Below are 22,384 nucleotides of genomic sequence, written 5' to 3' on the forward strand. Positions count from 1 at the left end.
ATTTTTATTATTGTTATTATTATTTTCCTGTCTTAATAAACTGTCTTTATCTCAACTCACAGGCTTCACTTTCCCATTTCTCTCCCCTACCCCAGAGAGGGAGGGGGGAGGGTGAGTGAACGGCTGTGTGGTGTTTAGCTGCCGGCCGGATTAAACCACGACATGTGCCTAGCCAATAAGCACACAGAGTTGGAATCTACACGGTCTTTTAATTAATTCTTCACAGAATCACGTACTTGGTGATTTTTTACAAAGCAAGCACATCTCTGACTTGAAGTACTATTATTTATACACAGCTAACTTGTGAAACTATCTCCCTAGCTATTTCTGATTGGTTGTCCTAGCTCAGCTAGCTTATCTTCTATTGAGTATGCATGTTACAGAGGACTGGGGGATTGATGGATGCACGCACCCACACACATGCCCCAAATCCCACATTTCCTACATTTCCATTTCGATGGGTGTGTTTGTTAATAATTATGCTAATGTCCCTTAATGAGCAAAAGGTTGCTATGGGTCCGTCTGGAATCTTCCTTTAGCCGTTTCCTCGTTCTTGCTTTCATCCCTTATTTCCTTTTTTTATAGCTCAGGTCTGCCAGTCTCCTTTTCTTCAGCTCAGGACTACACAAGGAGGGACCCCACTCAAGAGTTTCCCTGGGTTCTTATACCCATAAAATCTTCATACTGTCTGCTATAATCCAATCAGTTCTTGACACATATATGTTATGTTCCTTCAGATTGGTGGTTCTTTGATGTGGGGCAGGATGGCTTCTGTTATCTTCCAGGTATGGCTCTCATCCAATGCTCTCCTTGGTTAGCACATTCCCCTTCGCCCCATCTGTGTCACCCAGGCCCCAGCACAGTTCTGCTCATTGGTGCTCAAACACCACTTATGCAGAGCTCATACACTGGGGCCTTAGGTTTCACCAAATTTACTAATGTCAAACAATAGCTCAAAGGGTTGTTGTTGCTCGGGGCTCCATTTGAAATCATACTTCTTATGGGTTACTTGGTAGAGCGGGCTTAGAATCAGACTGTAATTTGGAATGTGCATTCTCCAAAAACCCACGACACCTAGGAAAGTCTGTGTTTCTTTTTTGCTAGTTGGTGGAGACATAGCTGTTATTTTGTTGATCACATCCATTGGGATTTGACGGCGTCCATCTTGCCATTTTATTCCTAAAAACTGTCTCTCTTGTGCAGGTCCTTTGACTTTATTTTGTTTTATGGCAAAACCAGCCTTCAGAAGGATTTGGACTATTTCCTTCCCTTTCTCAAAAAATTCCTCTGCTTTGTCACCCCAAATGATGATGTCACTGATGTACTGCAGGTGTTCAGGAGCTTCCCCCTGTTCCAGCACAGACTGGATCAGTCCATGTCAAATGGTAAGGCTTTGTTTCCAACCATGGGGCAGCCGATTCTAGGTGTATTGGACACCCCTCCAAGTGAAAGCAAACTGTGGCCTGCACTCTGCTGCTAGAGGGATGGAGAAAAATGCATTAGCGATATCAGTTGTGGCGTACCACTTGGCTGCCTTTGATTCCAGTTCGTACAGGATTTCCAGCATGTCCGGCACTGAAGCACTTAGAGGTGGTGTGGCTTCATTCAGGCCACGATAGTCCACTGGTAGTCTCCACTCACCATTAGACTTTCACACTGGCCATATGGGACTATTGAAAGGGGAATGAGTCTTGCTGATCACTCCTTGGCTCTCCAGTTGATGAGTTAGCTTGTCGATGGGAATCAGGGCGTCCCGATTGGTGTGATATTGCCGTCGGTGCACAGTTGTGGTAGCGATTGGCACTTGCTGTTCTTTGATCCTCTGCAACCCCACAACAGAAGGGTCCTCCGAGAGACCGGGCAAGGGAGACCTTAGATCCAATAGCTACCTCAGATCCTTACAAAACAGTGTCTTGTTTCCCTTTCAATGGCTTGAGGTGTCATGGGCCCATCGAGCTATAAATAACTCACCATTATGTTGCAAGACACTTCAGTCTTACCAGCCTGATCCACCTGCTGGTTGTTTCGATGTTCTTCAGTAGCCCGATTCTTGGGCACATGAGCATCTACGTGGCATACTTTTACAACTAGGTTCTCTACCCGGGAGGCAATATCTTGCCACAGTGCAGCAGCCCAGATGTGTTTGCCACTGAGCAGCCAGTTGCTCTGCTTCTATTGCTGTAACCACCCCCGCAGGGCATTTGCTACCATCCATGAATCAGTGTAGAGATAAAGAACTGTCCGCTTTTCTTGTTCAGCAATATCTAAAGCCAGCTGGAAGGCTTTCACTTCTGCAAACTGACTCGATTCACCTTCTCCCTCAGCCGCTTGTGCAACTCGTCATGTAGGACTCCATACAGCAGCCTTCCACCTCTGCTGCTTTCCCACAGTACGACAGGACCCATCAGTGAAGAGCTTCTTATTTTTTTTATTGCTTTTTATTTTCTGGTAGCTTGTTGTACAGTGGGGCTTCTTCAGCACAGGCCATCTCCTCCTCTGATGATATCCCAAAATATTTGCCTTCTGGCCAGTCCATAATCACTTCCAATATTCCTGGGCGACTGGGGTTTCCTATCTGATCCCACTGAGTAATCAATGCAACCCACTTATTCCATGTAGCATCAGTTGCATGATGTGTAGAGGGCACCCTTCTTTTGAACATACAGCCCAGTACCAGCAGTTGGGGTGCCAACAGGAGCTGTGCTTCAGTACCAACCACTTCCGAAGCAGATCGAACTCCTTCATATGCTGCCAATATCTCCTTTTCAGTTGGAGTGTAGCAGGCCTTGGAAGCTCTGTATGCCCAACTCCAGAACCCTAGGGGTCAACCTTGAGTATCCCCAGGTTCTTTCTGCCAGAGGCTCCAGGTGGGGCCATTCTCCACAGATACAGAGCAAAGTTGTCCTACTCAGACTGGCCCAAGGGCTACTGCATGAACTATCTCCTGTTTAATTTGTTCAAAGGCCTGTTGTTACTCGGGGCCCCATTTGAAATCATTCTTCTTATGGGTTACTTGGTAGAGCGGGTTTACAATCAGACTGTATTTTGGAATGTGCAAAACTCCATGACACCTAGGAAAGTTTGTGCATCTTTTTTTCATAACTGGTGGAGACATAGCTGTTGTTTTTCTGATCACATTCATTTGGATCTGATCACATTCATCTTGCCATTTTACTCCTATTCCTTTTATGCTTGGCAGGTTTTCAGGAGCTTCCCCTGTTCCAGCACAGACTGGATCAGTCCATGGCATATGGTAGAGCTGTGTTTCCACCCCTGGGGCAGTCGATTCCAAGTGTTCTGGATGCCCCTCCAAGTAAAGGCAAACTGTGACCTGCACTCTGCTGCTAGAGGGATGGAGAAAAATGCATTAGCGATATCAGTTGTGGCATAAAGCTTTGCTGCCTTCGATTCCAGTTCATACTGGAGTTCCAGCATGTCTGGCACTGCAGCACGTAGAGGTGGTGTGACTTCATTCAGGCCATGATAGTCCACTGTTAGTCTCCACTCACCATTAGACTTTCACACTGGCCATATGGGACTATTAAAAGGGGAATGAGTCTTGCTGATCACTCCTTGGCTCTCCAGTTGACGAATTAGCTTATGGATGGGAATCAGGGAGTCTCAGTTGGTGCGATATTGCCACCGGCGCACCGTTGTGGTAGCGATTGGCACCTGTTTTTCTTTAACCCTGAGCAAGCCCACAACCGAAGGGTCCTCTGAGAGACCGGGCAAAGTAGACAACTGTTTAATGTCCTCTGTCTCTAAGCCAGCTATGCCAAAAGCCCACCGGAACCCTTTTGGGTCCTTGAAATATCCTCTCCTGAGGTAGTCTGTGCCAAGGATGCACGGAGCATCCGAGCCAGTCACAATACGGTGCTTTTGCCACTCATTCCCAGTTAGACTCACTTCAGCCTCCAATACAGTTAGCTGCTGGGATCCCCCCGTCACCCCATAAATACAGATGGGATCTGGCCCTTTATAGCTTGATGGCATTACAGTCCACAGTGCACTGGTATCTACTAAAGCCTTATACTTCTGTGCGTCTGAAGTGCCAGGCCATCGAATCCACACAGTCCAATAAACTCGATTGTCCCTTTCCTCCCCCTGGCTGGAGGCAGGGCCCCTCTAATCCTGCTTAGAATCTTCATTTCTGTGTCTGGAGGACTGCCCACTGGAAGTTGGAGCAGCAAGCCTCTCAGAGAATCCATTTTTCCCAGTTGTTTTTCCTTGCAACTCACGTACCCGTGCCCCTAGGGTCGAGGTAGATTTTCCATCCCATTTTCTCATGTCCTCTCCATGGTAAAACATAGGTAAAACCACAGGGCGGCAAAGGGTGTGTACCCACTATGTCGTCTTCCTTGCACAGATGAACACTTGCCCCTTATAGCTGAGGCACTGGTTCATACAGGTGGAGAGGAGGATAAATTCTCTTTTAGTTGATGGAACTCTTCAGAAAGTTTCTCCATAGCCAAGACGCAGGCCTGTAGGGAAGAGGAGAGACTTTCTTCATACTGCCAGAGTTGTTTAGTCAATTCAGCCACCGTGGGTTCCTCATCATCTTTCCAGGCCATTACTGCCAATGAGATGGCATATGATGATGGTGCACTCTGTACAAACTTCTGCCACAAAGTTCGTGTATACTTGACTTCATCTGGATCTGTGGATGTTTGTTCGTTGTCTAGGTCCCTATAAATCACCTCCCGTACGGCTAATTCCCTCAGGTACTGGATTCCCTTCTCCATAGTGGTCCACTTGCCTGGTAGACATACAAGTTCTTCCTTGAAGGGATACCTTTCCTTCACAGCTGAGAGGAGACGCCTCCAGAGGCTGAAGCCTGTTGCTCCATTTCCAATTGCTTTGTCAATGCCTGCATCTTTAGCAAGGGATCCCAGCCGCTTGGCTTCCCTGCCCTCTAATTCCAGACTATTGGCTCCAGTGTCCCAGCACCGGAGCAGCCAGGTGACAAGCTGCTCACCTATGCAGCGACCAAAATCTTTTCACACATCTCGTAGCTCACACTGGTATAGGTTTCGGGTAGTTACTGTTGTTTTTGCGACATCTTCATCTTCATCCTCCTGCTCCTCTGATGTCCTGGCCTCATCTTTTCCATACCTAGTATTATCAGGAGTTTCTCTGCGTTCTAAATGGCCTGACTCTCTAAACCATTTTATCATCCTTTTTTATGGCTGCAACTGACACTGGTAAAGTTTGTTTCCCTGTCTCAGCCTTAGGGCCCGTTGTAGGTCTTGGAGTGGCCTCTGGGCCTGTCCCAGGGGTTGAAGTGGCTGCAGGGTCTGTCACTGGGGTTATATTGGCACTGAATGCAGCTCAGTAAGCATAGGACATTGCAGTGATTTGTGTATGTCTAGTACTGCCAGGGTAATGACACACTTTTTTCAAGCACTCTACCAGATTTTTAGGATTTTGCAGTTGTTCAGGGGTGAATTTCCAAAGCACTGGAGGTGCACGCTGCACTAGATGCCTGCCCATATTCTTCCAGTCTCCCTGCCACTCACAACTATCCTGCCTCAGGACAGATCTCTGGATGACACTCTTAAGTAGTTGTTTAACCTTAAACAAAACCTGAAGTGCATTCAGGAGACATAATAATAAGAACATGATGGTCTGAACATCCCAAGGATATTCAAAGTCTTGGAGAGCTATGGTAACTAGCCTGGAGGAGAAGAGGGGGGTGAAGGAGTAAGGGAGAATGATCAAGTGGGAAAAAACATCTCCCCCTGTCCCCTCCACAGACTGTCTCCCTGAAGAAAAAAGGTAGTAGGTGTAATTGTTAATAGTTTCTGAGATATGGTTTCCAAAGTATGGAGTTGATGGCAGTGCTGAGTACAAATACCAGGTTAGTCTCATGACCAGCAATTTTATCATATCATAAGCCAGTGTTACACCATACAGTAAAATAGTAATCTTAAACCAGCCCCCAGAAAGGATAAACAGCAGGACAAGGAAAAAATCAGCATTGTAACTAGCAACTATTAAGCAGATCTAATATCTTATACCAATTTTACTTTAACACACTCTGGTCAGATCTGTTGTTATCTCAACACTTCAAGCCCCACGTTGGGTGCCAAAAAGGACTGTTGTGGTTTAACCTGGCCGGCAGCTAAGCACCACACAGCTGTTTGCTCACCCTCCCCCACTCCACCCTCTCTAGGATGAGGGAGGTGTTATAAATGAAGTCTCAACTCAATCTGAATTTTGTAATATTTATACTTATAAAAGGTATAAAAGCTATAAAAGGTATAAAAGGCAAGTAAACAGCACTGGGTGTGCAGGGAGTCTATGCTCCACCAACACGCACACACAATCATCAAACTTTCTAAATATACAGAACATTGCTTTTACATACTAAACCCGAGTATGCCTATACAATCAGAAAAGGTAACAAACAATCCTTTAAGTTCCATCACTTAACAGTCTCCATTTTCCATTCCTTTTGAACAATATGTCTTGCTTTAAGTTGTCAAGCAACTTGGTCTTTGGGCGTTATGTATCCCGTTCTTCCCAGATCGAAGAAAAACATACCCATCTCCTTTTCAAGGCCAATGAGGCCTGGGTCAAATGGCACGTCCAGGTCAGCAGGGGACGGAACAGCAAAAGCCTTCGATGGCTGTAGCAGCAGAGGGGCCCATGGCATAGCAGTCGGATCAGTAAAGGAGCCCACATCTCCCTCACTATCTGGCAAGGCACACGTTTGTGACTGTGGTCCCACATGGCTCTTTAAGTCCTCAGAGACTGCTTGCCAGGTGCCGAGCAATCCCACTGCAACCTTGTCATTTTTAGTAGCAGAGTCCCACACCTTGACATCAATTTTGGTCCCATGTTTCAGGATCATAAACTGTCTGATTGTTAATAAGCAGAATAAGCTGTAAGGTTACCAGGACAGTCTTTGTTCCTAAGGACATATGATTCCCCATAATGTGCAACTGCTTACCAGTGAGAGGCAGTTGTGTGTGCGGGTCCGCTTCTCTCAGCTTGAGCTTCTCTCCAGATTCGATGCGCCCATTTCCAGCAACTTTCAGTACAAGCTTTTCTGAGCGGTTTGCTGAGTTTGGCTGAACCTATCATCATGAGGAGATCAATGTGCCTGTTCCCGTCCTGGTCTCCGTTCTGCTAGCCTGTTCCTTTTCATTCCTTCTCTCTGCTTCTTTATTGATGACATAACTTCATCACATCGTGTTGCCTTTTCTTTTTTTCATCTTGAGGGCAGGCTCCCCTCTTATACCCTTCTCTCCACAGCAATTCTTTTCAAAACAACTTTTCATTGGTCAAACAACCATAAATAAATAGATAGATAGATAGATAGATAGATAAATAAATAAATAAATAAAAGGGTCTTTCTAAATCTGGAAGGCTCAGCACTGGAGCTTCTATTAACATTTTCTTGATCAACCTCAACTTTTCCTCATCTTCCTCGTTCCACTTAATTTTTTCTCCAGTCAATTTTTCATATAAAAGCTTTGCCTTTTCACTAAACCCTTCAATCCAGGGCCTACAACATCCCAAGAGGCCGAGCAGTTGCCTCACTTCCTTCTTCGTTTTGGGTGATGACAGGGCTAAAATCCCAGCTACCCTGTCAGGATCCAATTTTTTCTTTCCTTGGCTAAGCCCATGTCCTAAGTACCTTACTTCCTTTTCCACGAATTGTAATTTAGATTTTGAGACCTTCAACCCTTTTTTCCCTAAGAAATTAAGTAATTCAATAGTGGTTCTCCGTGTCTCTTTTTCAGTCTCCCCAGCTATTAATAGGTCATCCACATATTGCAACAATTTCACTTCCCCCTTTACCTCAAAAAGTTGTAATAATTTTTCTAAGGTTTGGCCAAATAAATGTGGGGATTCAGTAAATCCCTGAGGAAGTACAGTGCATCTAAGCTGTTTTATTTCTGATAATCTTTTGTAATGTTGCTAGGTGAAATGTTATTAATGCTAGACTTTTTTCTTAATATAACTAAAGAAAATTTGGCTTTTTCTTCTCTTTTCTGCCACCTTGTGGACTTACTTAATTATAATAATATAAGAAGGTTATAAAAATATTTGAATTTGTTCCAAAGGAGGGCATCAAAGATAGTAAAAGACTAGATGGCATGACTTATGAGGAATGTCTGAGAATACTTGGTTTGTTCACCTTAGGGAAGAACACACAATCATAGAATAGGTTGGAGAGCTGGGCGATCGCCAACCGCATGAAGTTCAATAAGAGCAAGTGCCGGGTCCTGCACCTGGGACGGGGAAACCCTGGCTGCACGTACAGACTGGGCGATGAGACGCTGGAGAGCAGCCTAGAAGAGAGGGATCTGGGGGTCGTGGTAGACAGCAAGTTGAATATGAGCCAGCAGTGTGCCCTGGCAGCCAGGAGGGCCAACCGTGTCCTGGGGTGCATCAAGCACGGCATCGCTAGTAGGTCGAGGGAGGTGATTGTCCCGCTCTACTCTGCGCTGGTGCGGCCTCACCTCGAGTACTGTGTGCAGTTCTGGGCACCACAGTATAAAAAGGACATGAAACTGTTGGAGAGTGTCCAGAGGAGGGCTACGAAGATGGTGAAAGGCCTGGAGGGGAAGACGTACGAGGAACGGCTGAGGGCACTGGGCCTGTTCAGCCTGGAGAAGAGGAGGCTGAGGGGAGACCTCATCGCAGTCTACAACTTCCTCGTAAGGGGGTGTCGAGAGGCAAGAGACCTTTTCTCCATTAACACCAGCGACAGGACCCGCGGGAATGGAGTTAAGCTGAGGCAGGGGAAGTTTAGGCTGGACATCAGGAAGGGGTTCTTCACAGAGAGAGTGGTTGCACACTGGAACAGGCTCCCCAGGGAAGTGGTCACTGCACCGAGCCTGACTGAATTTAAGAAGAGATTGGACTGTGCACTTAGTCACATGGTCTAAACTTGGGTAGACCTGTGCGGTGTCAAGAGTTGGACTTGATGATCCTTAAGGGTCCCTTCCAACTCAGGATATTCTATGATTCTATGAATAGTTAAGGTTGGAAGGGACCTCTGGAGGTCATCTGGTCCTATCCCCCTGCTCAAGCAGGGACACCTAGAACAGGTTGCCCAGGACCACGTCCAGATGTCTTTTGAAGATCTCCAAGAAGGGAGACTCCACAACCTATCTGGGCAACCTGTGCCAGTTCTCAGTGAGCAGTACAAAGAACAAGAGGAGACTGAGTGGTGACCTCATTTCTTTCAATAACTTCCTCCTGATGGGGAACAGAATGAGGTGTTGATCTCCTTAGTGACTGGTGATAGGATATGAGGGACTGGCTTAAAGCTGCATCAGGGGAAGTTCAGAGTGGATATTAGGAAAAAGTTCTTCACTGAGAGGGTGATCAGGCACTGGAACAGGCTCTCTAGGGAAGTGGTCACGGCCTCAAGCTTGTTGATGTTCAGGAAGCATTTGGACAGCACTCTTAGTTATATGGTTTAACTCTTAGGTTGCCCTGTGTGGAGTCAGGAGTTGGACTCGATGATCCTCATGGGTCCCTTCCAACTTAGGATATTCTGTGACTCTACAATAATTCTAGAGTAGGTTCTTCCTGTTTTCTGAAAGACTGTTTTTTTTTTTTTTCTTGTTGCTTTCTTCTTATTTGCCATGTTCTGCAGTGGTTTTCTACTCCCTTCTATTTTCAGATCTGAAATGTAGTTAAACTATTCCTAATGTTTTAAATTTTGTGATATCTTTAATAGATAGTTGATTAAGTTTTTGTAGGCATTTGTTGACCTCATCTCTTACTTCTTTGCCTGAATTCTCATATGCAGGTCAGCAAGAAGAAAAGATGATTCTTAATTGCTATTCTTGTGATAAGAATAACAAAATCTAGTTTAATTAATTTCCAGCAGGAATCAATCTGTTTAGGAGGAGAAAAAGCATCTCCAGTTATCTATTTTGGAACCATCCTGAAAAAGCATCGAAATTCCATTTCAATATATAATTTAGTTGGACTCCAAACTCTATTCATATTCCTTTGTTGTAAGTTAACTTGAACTTAAATCTATAGATATAAACTAACATAATGTATGTTTAATAGTTATGCAGTTGTTAATTTTATGACTATTTGATTGTATTTTCTCTGTGGATGCCTCAAGATTTTAATTCCCTTTCTCTGGTTTTGGAATTCTGTGTACTAGTTTTTAAATTTTTTTAGAAGTTTTTGTATACTTGTCATGGAAAAAAGCTTTGAATTTGGTGTCAGAATGTGCACAGCAATAGAAACAATTCACTGTGCTCCCACTGTGAAGTTTCTGGACTGCGTTGATAATGAGGTGGATGAAGAAAACGAGTCAATGAGAATTTTGGTAGCTATGCTTCTAGTAAAAGAACTTTAGTCAAAAATCCTTGACTGAGTTAAGACATAGTGGGTGCCAAAGGGGATAATTTTAAAAATGGAGTTCTTGACTTTCACTGTATTTTTTCCCATCTGTATATCATATACCTGCGTCTGAAGTAGTATTAATGACTCCAAAGGGTTGAAATTTCAAAGGATTCAAGCATTCTAAGTTCTCTTTAGCTAACTTTGTAGCAAACAGTGCCAAAATAAAAATTAGTATTTTAAATTTTCAATCAAAATTTGTAGGGACCTGTCCTGGTTTCAGTTACAAGAGAGTTAATTTTCCTCCTAGCAGGGTGGGGTACCCTCCTAGTAGGGTGCTACGTTTTGGATTAGGATGAGAAGAGTGCTGTTATAAATGGCTCAGTCTTCAAAATAGGACTATAGTCAAAGTTTACAATTTATTAAAGGAATAGAGGTAAGCAAACAGTGCTGTGTGCGCCGGGAGTCTCTGCTCCACCAAGACACACACCAGTTACATTGAGATGCTGATTTTTATGCTCCTAGGCTAATACATATTCATTACTACTTCTAAAAAAAACAGGGTTATTATAATTAGTTTCCGGAATCCAAACCCTCCTACTGGAGCATGCATATCAGTCTCCAGTGGTCCCTCTGGGGGTCTCTGGGGGTCTCACGTCCTGAAGGCTCATAGTCTTCCTCACAGTTTTTTTTTTCTTGTCCTTCTCCTTTGTCCATCTTGGCTATATGTAAGAGGCTTGCACATCGTCCCCTGCAAGCTTTGTCTTTTAGTCGTTCTTCAGCTCTCCCTGTCTCCTTAATCTCCTGGCCAGATATCAGAGACTTGCATAGTGTCCCATGCAATAGTCATAATAGTTAGCAGTTATGCTGAACCCCCCCCCCCAGATATCAGAGACTTCAAGGAAAAGCCTACAAAAACATTTCCCTTCAAGCTCTCTATTGATACGAATTGCTAAAACATTCCTTTGTTTTGTACATATTATTATTATTATTATTATTATTTTATTTTCTGTCCTAATAAACTGTCTTTATCTCAACTCACAGGCTTCACTTTCCTGTTTCTCTCCCCCATCCCAGAGAGGGAGGGGGGAGCGTGAGCAAACGGCTGTGTGGTGTTTAGCTGCCGACCGGGTTAAACCACAACAGGACCTAATTCCTCTTAGCTGTTCTTTGGTTACTGTTTTTAAGTATATGAAAGCATAGTTTTTTTGTTTGTTTGTTTGTTGTAATTTGTTAATACCCTTTTGTTGTGGTTTAACTCCTTCAGTACCACACAGCCGCTGCTCACTCACACTCTCCAGGTGGGATGGAGGAGAGAATCGGAAAGGTAAAAGTGCGAGAACTCATGGGCTGAGATAAAGACAGTTTAATAGGTAAAGCAAAAGCTGTTGTCGCCTTCCTGTTTTGAGGTCTTCCCATTCAAAGGCGAAGTAATTCCGCGACCCTTCACTTAATGGGCAGGCCCAGAAAGCATCCTTCAAATCTATTACACTATACCGTTTATGCTGAGGTGTTAGGTGGTTTAATAAAGTATATGGGTTAGCCACTACTGGAAATGTGGTTATGGTTCACTGATTCACAGCCCTAAGATCCTGAACCAACCTATATGATCCATCAGTCTTTTTTACTGGCAAAATGGGGGTATTATGTGGGGACATACATGGTTCCAGCATCCCCTTTTGGAGCAGCCTGTCTATAACTGGTTTGAGTCCTCTTCTCCCCTCCAATGGGATAGGATATTGCCTAATCCTTATTGGCTGTTGTGGATCCACTATTTCTACTACCAAGGGTTCCATATCTACTTTTCCTGAATCTCCCTCTTGATACCATACCTGTGGGTCTATTTCTCCCTCATCTTCTTGGGTTAGGGTATATAGCTGAATTTTTAATTCTCCCCCCTGGCTCTTGATTTCCAACCCTAATCTTATTATTAAGTCCCTTCCGAATAGATTGTGCTCAGCCTCAGGCACCAGCAATAGGTCATTGAGACATAGTTTCTTTTCTGATTCTATTTCTATATTTTCCAATATAGGAACCTTAAAGGGCTCACCTTTTGCTCCTACTACCATGGTATTCCTCTTTCCTTCCTTAACCCCTTCTGGTAATTTTCTAATAGTTGATTTCTCCGCTCCAGTATCTACCAAAAAATACACCTCTTCCCTCTGGGGATGTAGTGGGTTTACGTGGCAAGGCTTTGGTAGCAGGGGGCCATAGGGGTGGTTTCTGTGAGAAAGATCTAGAAGCCGCCCCATGTTTGGGAAGGGCCCCACTGTTTTCCAGATCTGAGCCAATAAGCGATGTTGTTTTGCGCCTCTGTGAGAGCATATTTAAGACAGGGAAAAAAAACGCTGCGCCACACAGCAGCCGGGAGAGTCAAGGGAGTGAGAAACAGCCTTGCAGGTGCCAAGGTCAGTGTAGAAGGAGGGGGAGAGGTGCTCCAGGCGCCGGAGCAGAAGTCCCCTGCGGCCTGTGGTGAGGACCATGGTGAAGCAGGATGTCCCCCTGCAGCCCATGGAGTACCACGGTGGAGCAGGGTTCCACGCTGCAGCCCGTGGAGGAGACCACGGTGGAGCACGGTGGCCCTGCACCGACGGAGGCTGCCGCCTGTGGAAGACCCCTGCCGGAGCAGATTCCGGGCCGGACCTGTAGCCCGTGGAGAGGAGACCACGCAGGAGCAGGTGATCTGGCAGGAGCTGCTGCCCGTAGGGGAGCCAGGTTGGAGCAGTTTTCTCCTGAGGGATGGACCCCGTGGTACGGACCCATATCTGGAGCAGTTCTGGAAGAGCTGCTGCCTGTGGGAAGCCCACGCCGGATCAGTTCGTCAAGGACCGCATCCCGTGGGTGGGACCCCACAGCACAGGGGACGAGAGTGACCAAGAAGGAGCGGCAGAGAAGAAGTGCTGTAGACTGACCATAACCCCCATTCCCCCGTTCCCCTGCGCCGCTCGGGGGGAGGAGGTGGAAGAGGGTGGATGGGGGGGAGGTGCTTTTGGTTTCTTTCCTTTGTTTCTCACTTCTCTAGCTTGTTAGTAATGAGCAATAAATCTTACTATCTGTCTTCTTATGCTGAGTCTGTTTTGCCCGTTACACTAATTATTGCGTGATTTTCTCGTCCTTATCTCAATCCTTGAGCCCCTTTCACATATTTTCTCCCCATTCCTCTTTGAGGAGAGGGAGTGAGAGAGCGGCTGTGGTGGAGCTCGGCTGCCCACTCGAGCGGAACCACGACAGGGGACCTATTAATAATTTTATCAAGGGCTCATTCGGTGTTTGGGTCCCCAAAAGATATAGCCCCTGACACCCCTAGTCTTCCTTAAACATTTCTTCATCCTGTTTCTTTTTCCTACAGTTCCTCTGAAGATGCCCCTTTTTGCCACAATAGTAACAGATAGGGATTCTATCTTGTTGTCCTTTCCATTTATCCATGGGTTCTCTTTCACCCTGTTTTTTTCCTGATCCTTTCCTGCTTTCCTGTCCACTTGGTTTTTGACTTTCCCTTATTGCTGCCATAAAAACATTTGCTTTTGCCTTCTGTTTTTCCCCATCTCTCCTCACATAGACCTTTTGTGCTTCCCTCAATAATTCTTCTAATCCCTTTTCATGCCAATCATCAAGTTTCTCCAATTTCTTTCGGATGTCTTCCCAGGATTTTGCTACAAACTGGGTTCTCAACAGTGCCCCTCCTGCAGGGGAATCAGGATCTATACCCGAGTACATCTGAAGGCTTTTTCTCAGCCTGTCTAACCATTCAGTCAGAGATTCGTCTCTGCACTGACACTCGTTAAAAGCTTTATTTATATTTTGTCCCCTTGGAACCGATTCCTTTATCCCTTGTATCATTATGGTCCTAAGATCCCTCATATTTTGCCTCCCCTGAGCAGCCTGATGATCCCAGTTAGGGTTGGTATTTGGCCATTTCACATCCCCTGGAGGACCTCCCTGATTTTGTCTTTCCCACAGTCTCATTCCTGCTGGCCTGATCATTCCTCTTTCTTCTATATGGAAGAGGATTCCTAATATGGACTGCATTTCTTCCCAGGATACGTGTTTGGACCTAGGAACTGGTCCAATCTTTCGGCAACTCCTAAAGGGTCATCTAAAAGGTTTCCCATTTCCTTCTTAACATTTCTTACATCTGACGTGTTCAAAGGAACCACTACAAACCCTATTCCCCCCTGGTTCCCCCCAAGGGGTACCTCCCTCAAAGGGTAAAGGCCTCCTAAATCATCAGTCCGGCCTCGTGTTTCACTTTCCTCCCTTTCTGTGGCCCTTATCTTACTTCTAGTCCTTTGTGCAGGAGGAGAGGGAGAGAGAACAGGGGCCGTGGGCAATCGACTTTCAAAATGTGGCGGTTCTGGTTGCCATGAATAGGGAGGGGGTATATTATCCAGAGGTTCCCATTCTTCCTTTCCCCTGTCAGTTCTTGTATTTAAAGCGAATATTTGTTTTGGGGGAAATGCGTTTGAGGCTCCTACCCATAGAGCCGCATAATTGCTTTCTTCTTGGTTAAAAGGCTCCTTAGAGTTAACATAGTGGTTTAATGCCTGACATACCCAATCCTCAAAGGATCCAAAAACTGGCCAAAAAACATGTGGCCTTAAATGTTCCTTTGGTCATTTTATCATACAAAATTGAGCCATTTTCTCTTTATTTTTTCCTTTCCTCGATTCCCAAACATCCCAATATTTTAACATTATCCCTAATGGGCTTTCTGGTGGAATGTCTGGGCTCTCTGAGTCTCCCAGGTCAGAGAATCTACTTTCCCCCAGACCCATCCTGGAACCTTCAAATAAGTTCCGAATCCCTGGAACCCTTAAAGAGGTTACGAATCCCTGAAAGCTTAAAATAAGTTCTGAATCCCTGGAAACCTTAAAGAGGTTCCGAATCCCTGGCTGTGTTTGTGTAGAGGTGTCTTGCAAGTGGTTAACCCACCCACGAATTCCTAGACCAATCGCTTCGGTCCTTCACCGGCCGAGTCCCTCGCGGGAGATCGGAACCGCGGTTAGAAGACCTCTCACTCTCTTCGGAACTACGTTCCGTCTCAGTCACACCCTTACACACAGTCACACAGCCGAATCCCACCCAACCGAACGGTATACTCACAAATCCTCTTCGTTCAGGTGCAAGATTACGGGTCCCTGACGGAGAGCTCTCTGTTTTTTTTTTTGGCTTTTTTTTTTTTTTAATATTATTATCATATAACATTAAACAATAAATGTTAACAGTTCTAACCAGCAACCCCCCAGCAACTTCCGTGCCTTAACAGAGGGGAAAACAAGCAACCCCAGACGGCAGGGCGTCGCCTCAATCACCCTTCTTTGTTTTTGTTTTTTTTTTTTTACTTGCCTCTTATGTTCGAAATCTTGTTGAACTCTAGCACCGCTATCGGCAAGGGCCACTAGGTGGGGCGCCTCCCTTTACCGGTCGCAGATCCAAAGTCCAAGAAAATCTCGTCGGGGTTACCAATTTGTTATAAATGAAGTCTCAACTCTGAATTTAGTAACATAAAAGAATATTTATAAAAGGCAAGTAAACAGCGCTGGGTGCGCGGGGAGTCTATGCACTACCAACACACACATGCAACCGTCGAACTTTCCAAATATATATAGGACATTGCTGTTACATATTTACAAGAAACCCGAGTACGCCTATACATACGGATATCCTATCCCCGCTTCATATTATAATTCTCTTTGTGGTGGTTGTTGTGGGTGAAGGGCTCACGGTTTCCCCATCACCATTAGCAACCTTTTGTTCCAGACTGCAGGAGCGGCTTCGACTGTCTCCCTCTTCTTCTGCACATGCTCTGCCCACCACAAGGTTCCCGAAAGCAACAAAACATGATTGCTTTTCCCGCATTTCATTAACACTTGAAACCACACTAAACAATAAATGTTAACAGTTCTAACCAGCAACCCCCTCCACACAACTTCCGTGCCTTAACAGAGGGGAAAACAAGCAATCCCAGATGGCAGGGCGTCGCCTCACCCTTCTTTATTTCCTCTAAACTCTTTACATTCCTGATGAACTCATCGTTAAAGAGTTTGATGTTATCACCAACCACGAGGCTTTCCGACCCCCATTGCCACATTCCCAAATCTTCCCCTTCTTTATTAATATCAACCATTTTTCTGACACGAATTACCACTCCATATATAACAGTGCTGATAACATGCTGATGTTTTAATTGTTGCAGAGCAGTGCTTACACCAAGCCAAGGACTTTTCAGCTTCTCACTCTGTCCTGACAGCGGGCAGGCTGGGGGTGCAGCAAGAGCTGGGAGGGGAGAGACCCAGGACAGCTGACCCAAAGTGGCCAAAGTGGTATTCCATACCATCTGACATCATGCTAAACAAAATAGAGGGGTGGCTAGCTGGGGTGGGGGGGCTGGCTGCTCGGGGATAGGCTGGGCATCGATCAGCGGGTGGTGAGCAATTGCATTGTGCATCACTTGTTTTGTAATTATTATTATTATTATTATTATTATTATTATTATTATTATCATTATCATTATTATCATTATTATCATTATTATCATTATTATTATATTTTCTGTCCTAATAAACTGTCTTTATCTCAACTCACAGGCTTCAACAACTCTTGTAACCCTTCCTTTATCTTTCTCCAGCCTGTACTTTTCTCATGCCAACACCAAAGGCTCAGGCAGGGGCCAAATTATTTCCACTCCTTTTCCCTCTAAGATACTGAGGGAAATATATCAACATATCAGTATAATACATACAACATATCAGTATAATACATTTCATCCTGTATACATTATATTAGTATATATCCTATATACATTATATCAGTATAATACATTTCATCCTTCTCTCCTGAAAAACAACATTAATTGCAAGATAGTGTTACAGTCAATTGATTCATAAAGTGGCCATTTAGCTTATATAGTGGCCACCATAGATTACAATGCTTAGTGAAAGTCCTCTTGCTTTCTGTGCCCCCAGTTCTAACAATATCCTTCGAATGTGCCAATATGCACCCAAGGAGGCTTTCTTTAAAACGTCTTTGTTTTGGATATTACTCATTTCCTTAATTTCTCATTCCCTTTTATTTATTTATTTATTTATTACTATTCCTTACTAGTTACTGTCCCTTGTTTCAATTTCCACGCAAACCTTTTTTACTATTGTTAGAAATGGCTCAGTTTTCAAAATAGGATTTATTAAAAGAATAGAGGTAAGCAAACAGCGCTGGGTGCACCGGGAGTCTCCGCTCCACCAGGACACACCCCAGTTACATCAAGTAGCTGATTTTTATGCTCCTAGGCTAATACATATTCATTACTACTTCTAAAAAAAAAAAAAGGTTATTATAATTAGCTTCCGGGGTCCAGTCCCTCTTACTGGAGCATGCGCATCAGTCTCCGGTGGTCCCTCTGGGGGGTCTCTAGGGGTCTTTCATGCTGAAGGCTCGTAGTCTTCCTCTCCAAGTTTTTTTCTCATCCTTCCCCTTTGTACTTCCTTGGCACCGTGTCAAGTTTATACAGCATCCTCTGCAGGTCTTGCCTCCTAGCCATCCTTCAGCTTCTTTTTTTTCTTCTTAATCTCTTGGCCACCTGGCCAGATATCAGAGGCCTGCATAGTATCCCATAACAGTCACTAGTTGTTATCAGTTGTTCTGAAACCCCCAGACATCAAAGACTTCATACAAACACAAATAGCTTTCTTATTGACACTTCACCAGTAATTAAAACATTCCTCACCAGCCATTCACAGGGACAGTCACATCTATAGCAGTGTTAAGTTAATCTCCAAGAAGACAAAAAAAAGGCTGTAACTGTTAGAAACAGAAGTCCGGAATAACAAAAGCAAACAGGTTCATAAATTTGAGGAGTATTTTCTGAAGACTTGATAAATTGACTAGAATGAGGGGGAGACTGGGACACACTGCATCTGTGGTTCAAGAATTAAATTGCCAGTGCAGGGCCCAGAGGCAGACAGGGCTGTTCTTTATTGACACAAATTGTTAAAACATTCCTAACAATCCCTTATCTTCTTTTTAATATCCCCAATTCGTGTCTCTTCTGTTGTTAATAACTGGATTTCATCAGTCCGTTCTTGGAGGGTCCAATTCTTAAGCATCATAATTGACATATCCCCTTCCTTTTATAATGAAGTTATTACAAATGTACTATTTATCACCCGGTGTATTAATAATGTAAGGCAAGGTATCATACAAGGTATAAACAATAACATCATTACACCACATAACAATAAAAATAACATTGTTTTAACCCATGGTCCACCAGGCAGCCATGAAAATAAATCCCATTCCATATCCTTCCAGGTTTGTGCTGAGACGTGGGCCAATTTTCTAATTTCCTTTACAGGTTCATTTACAGCTTTTCTTTCGCTCGCTCACCTCCCCCCCTCCTTCTCTGGGATGGGAGAGAGAAATGGGAAAGTGAAGCCTGTGAGTTGAGATAAAAACAAGAAAATAATAACAATAAATAATAACAATAATAATGATGATAATAGTACTACTAGTAATAATGTGTACGAAACAAGTGATGCACAATGCAATTGCTCACCACCTGCTGTCCGATGCCCAGCCTAACCCCGAGCAGTCCGGCTCTCCTCCCAGCCTGCCTGCTGGCAGGACAGTGAGAAGTTGAAACATCCTTGGCTTGGTGTAAGCACTGCTCTGTAACAATTAAAACATCAGCATATTATTAACATTCTTCTCATCCTAAACCAGAACATAACATTCTATCAGCTACTAGGAAGAAACACCCTTTTCATCAATCTTTAAACAGCAATTACTAAAGCTAAATTTTCCACAGACTTCTCCTTCTTGTGCTAGTAAATAATCCAAACCTAGGCAATTTTGATACAAAGCAGTTCTCATCTTGGTATTTTGCTTTGCAATTAATCCAAGTGCATCTCCAGTTTTATTTATAACTATTTCTATTACAGCTAATAACCTAATTATTCTATTAAGTATATATATATACTGGGGTCCTGTAGCCCCAGGATCTGTCTTCTACCCACATATCATAATAGGCAAACGCCTTCAATCAAGGGGTTGGGCCCGCTTTCAGGGTCGATTCAGGCTTGTGTTACTGTTTGGCCTGTCAGGGTGATCCAGCTCCTGGAAAACAAATCACAGTTTTATATAGGTTTAAAAAAAAAGGTTCTTATGTTATTTTCTCGGGACAACCTGACCTTAGTGTGGGAGAAGTCCGGTCGAGGCCCTCTCACTCGTCAGTCAATACCCATAGGGGTTGCCTCCCTCGGTAGACCATACACACCGCAGTGGAGGGTCCTGCCCCGGTCTTGCCTTCTCCCTTTCCTCCCTTCAGGCTTGTCCCCTTTATTTGGCATCCTTAATTCATGCAGAGCCTCGTTGCCAGAATATTAGTTCTTCCTTAGCTTGAGTTTCAGTTTCCCAGGAGCGGACTCAACCCTCCAAGTTTCAGTAGTTACTGGTCCTTTTATTCTGGATGCATGGGTCCCTTTCTGTGGTTCTCGCAGCTGTTTCAGTAGTCAGTAAAACAAGGTACAGTCCCTCACATTGGGGGGTTCAGTGATTCTTCCCTCCCGTGGCTGCTTGTTGAAACACTTTCTTTTTTATCTTCTGACAAGTAAAGCAACGGTTATGTAATTTGCTTTGCCGTATGGCCCTTTCCAGGTTCCTGTAGCAGGATTCATCTGATAGCCACAGCTACATTCACATTTGTAGCCACCTTTCAGGTTGATACAGATTTGACTACAGATACCAGGGTTTTGGCATTCATCAATATCTCCACAGTTTCTCTTATCTACAAACTCAAATCCAGCTGGACAGTCACATTCACAGCCAGTGTTCACCAAACATTCATTTATGTTGCATTCCTTCAGGGGCTCATCACCCCAGTCCTTGCAGTCTCTCTGCTGGTTACACACTTTATTGATATCTATGCATTCTCCACTTCTGCACTTGAATTTGCCAGGTCCAGAGCACTGAATAACATTGTTACAGTTTGCTTCATCAGTGCCATCCAGACAGTCTCTCACACCACTGCACTGCCTACTCCTATGGACACAGTTCCCATCTTAATGTCTGAACTGGTCTGGCCTGCAGGTCCAAGAAGGGCAGTTAATTTCATCACTTCCATCCTTGCAATAAGGATCTCTGTCACATCGCCACAATTCTCTTCATCTTCTCCACTGTCACAGTCTTTTTCACTATCACAGTTCCACAACACTGGGATACACTGGATTGACTGAGGACCACGGCTGATTTCATTTACCCGGCATTATTCTCATATGACACAGCTCAGCACTCTTGTCAGACCCATCTTCACAGTCTGGATCCCCATCACACTGCCATCTGTTTGGCACACACTGACCACTGTTGCACACAAAGTCAGATTCAGCACACGTCTTCTTCACACAAGCACTCTCATCACTGCCATCTGAGCAGTCTTCACATTTTGCTCTAGCACCGTCGGCAGCAGTGCACAGTCAGGCGAGGGCGAGCAGCAGGCAGAGCGCCCCGCACCGTCACCTGTGTCACTTATACTACTCCTATTACCCATGCTGTTAGTGTTAGTGGCATCCTCCTGGTACCGTTTCTGTCTTTGTCGCCCCTTACTCTCCCCCTTTTCTTTTTGTCACTGACCATTCACCACAAATGGATGAGACACATGATTACTAGTTAGGAAAGAGAGTGTAACGTCTGCTATACGGCTGCAGGCAGTGCCAGCTGCAACCTTAGAAGCAGTTTGTGAACGAGCCTGCCGGTGGTCATTTGGCAGTGTAATCTGCGTCTCTGCACTACTGCCCCGCAATAGAGCTAAGTCGTCATTAGTAATCCGTAGAATGTGGCAACCCCACGGAACGTTATCCAGAAACATAGTTATAACACCGATCTGGGGACGAATAGTCTTTTTTGCATTTCTAGATAAACCTCTTATAAAAAGAATGTTAGAGAGAAGCAGCACAGCCGCTGCTGCCGCTGCCTCCATGGTTACGTCAGACAGGCTGCAGGGTCCTGATGTCGCCCCTCTGCTATGTGCCGACTCGCCACACGGTGAGGGTCGGCTCCCGTTGTCCACTGACGCCTCTGGTCTCCCGTAGCAACTCGATCTCGGGTCTCCCGGCGCCGCTTCAGGCTCTCGGTGCCACTCCGGTCTCTCAGCCTGTTCAGGTCTCATATGTTGCAGGAAGCACGGCCGAAAGCACCAGTAGAGTCAGATAATTCTCCCGCCTTTTTCTTGTCACACTCAAAGCATTTAAGAGCAAAAATAGGATCACAAGATACACCGCCAGGCCCATATATTAGGCACCACCACTCAAAACATGGATAAAACAGCACTTCTTTTCAGTCTGTCACGCACTTTGTTCGTCTCGCCCACTCCCCTTGCGGAGAGTACGGAACCACGGATCGGAACTCTGCACTCGCTTTGCATCTCACTCACACAGCACAATCGCACACAGAGGCCTCTAGCACATCTCATTCATACCACAGGAATATAATTTACAATGATAACCAACCAAATAAGTATTGTCTCTGACTGTGTTCTTCCTGAAGTGACTTGGAACACTTTGTTTCAAACCCTTACGTTTACACAAATACTTTCAACACAAAATACATACAGTATGCAAATATTGCAATATACAAAATTTCAACACAAAATACATACATAAAAACACATACAATTATTAACACTCCAGTTAGTATCCCTCCAGCAGCTGAAAACATATCATTTGTCCGCAGCTTCAGGAGATCTTTGCTCCTGTGGTGCACACTCAAAGCATTTAAGAGCAAAAATAGGATCACAAGATACACCGCCAGGCTCATATATTGGGCACCACCAATCAACACTTGGATAAAACAGTCCTTCTTTTCGGTCTGTCATGCACTTCGTTCGTCTCTGGCCGCTCCCTTCGTGGAGAATACAGAACCGCGCATCGGAACTCCGCACATGTTTTGCAGTGACACTGCGTCTCACTCATACAGCACAATCATGCAATCACACAAAGAGGCCTCTAGCACATCTCATTCATACCACAAGAATATAATTTAGAATGATAACTGTTATATATGGAATGGTAAT

At 44.6% G+C, this 22,384-nt stretch overlaps 1 protein-coding gene across 2 annotated transcripts in view; it reads left to right on the plus strand.

The window, feature by feature from the left end:
- LOC101798468 (transcription factor RFX3) overlaps window positions 1-22,384 on the plus strand; it is a 264,473-nt gene that overhangs the window by 50,397 nt on the left and 191,692 nt on the right. The window lies entirely within an intron of this gene.

Source organism: Anas platyrhynchos, chromosome W (assembly GCF_047663525.1).
Source record: "Anas platyrhynchos isolate ZD024472 breed Pekin duck chromosome W, IASCAAS_PekinDuck_T2T, whole genome shotgun sequence".
NCBI classification, from domain to species: domain Eukaryota; kingdom Metazoa; phylum Chordata; class Aves; order Anseriformes; family Anatidae; genus Anas; species Anas platyrhynchos.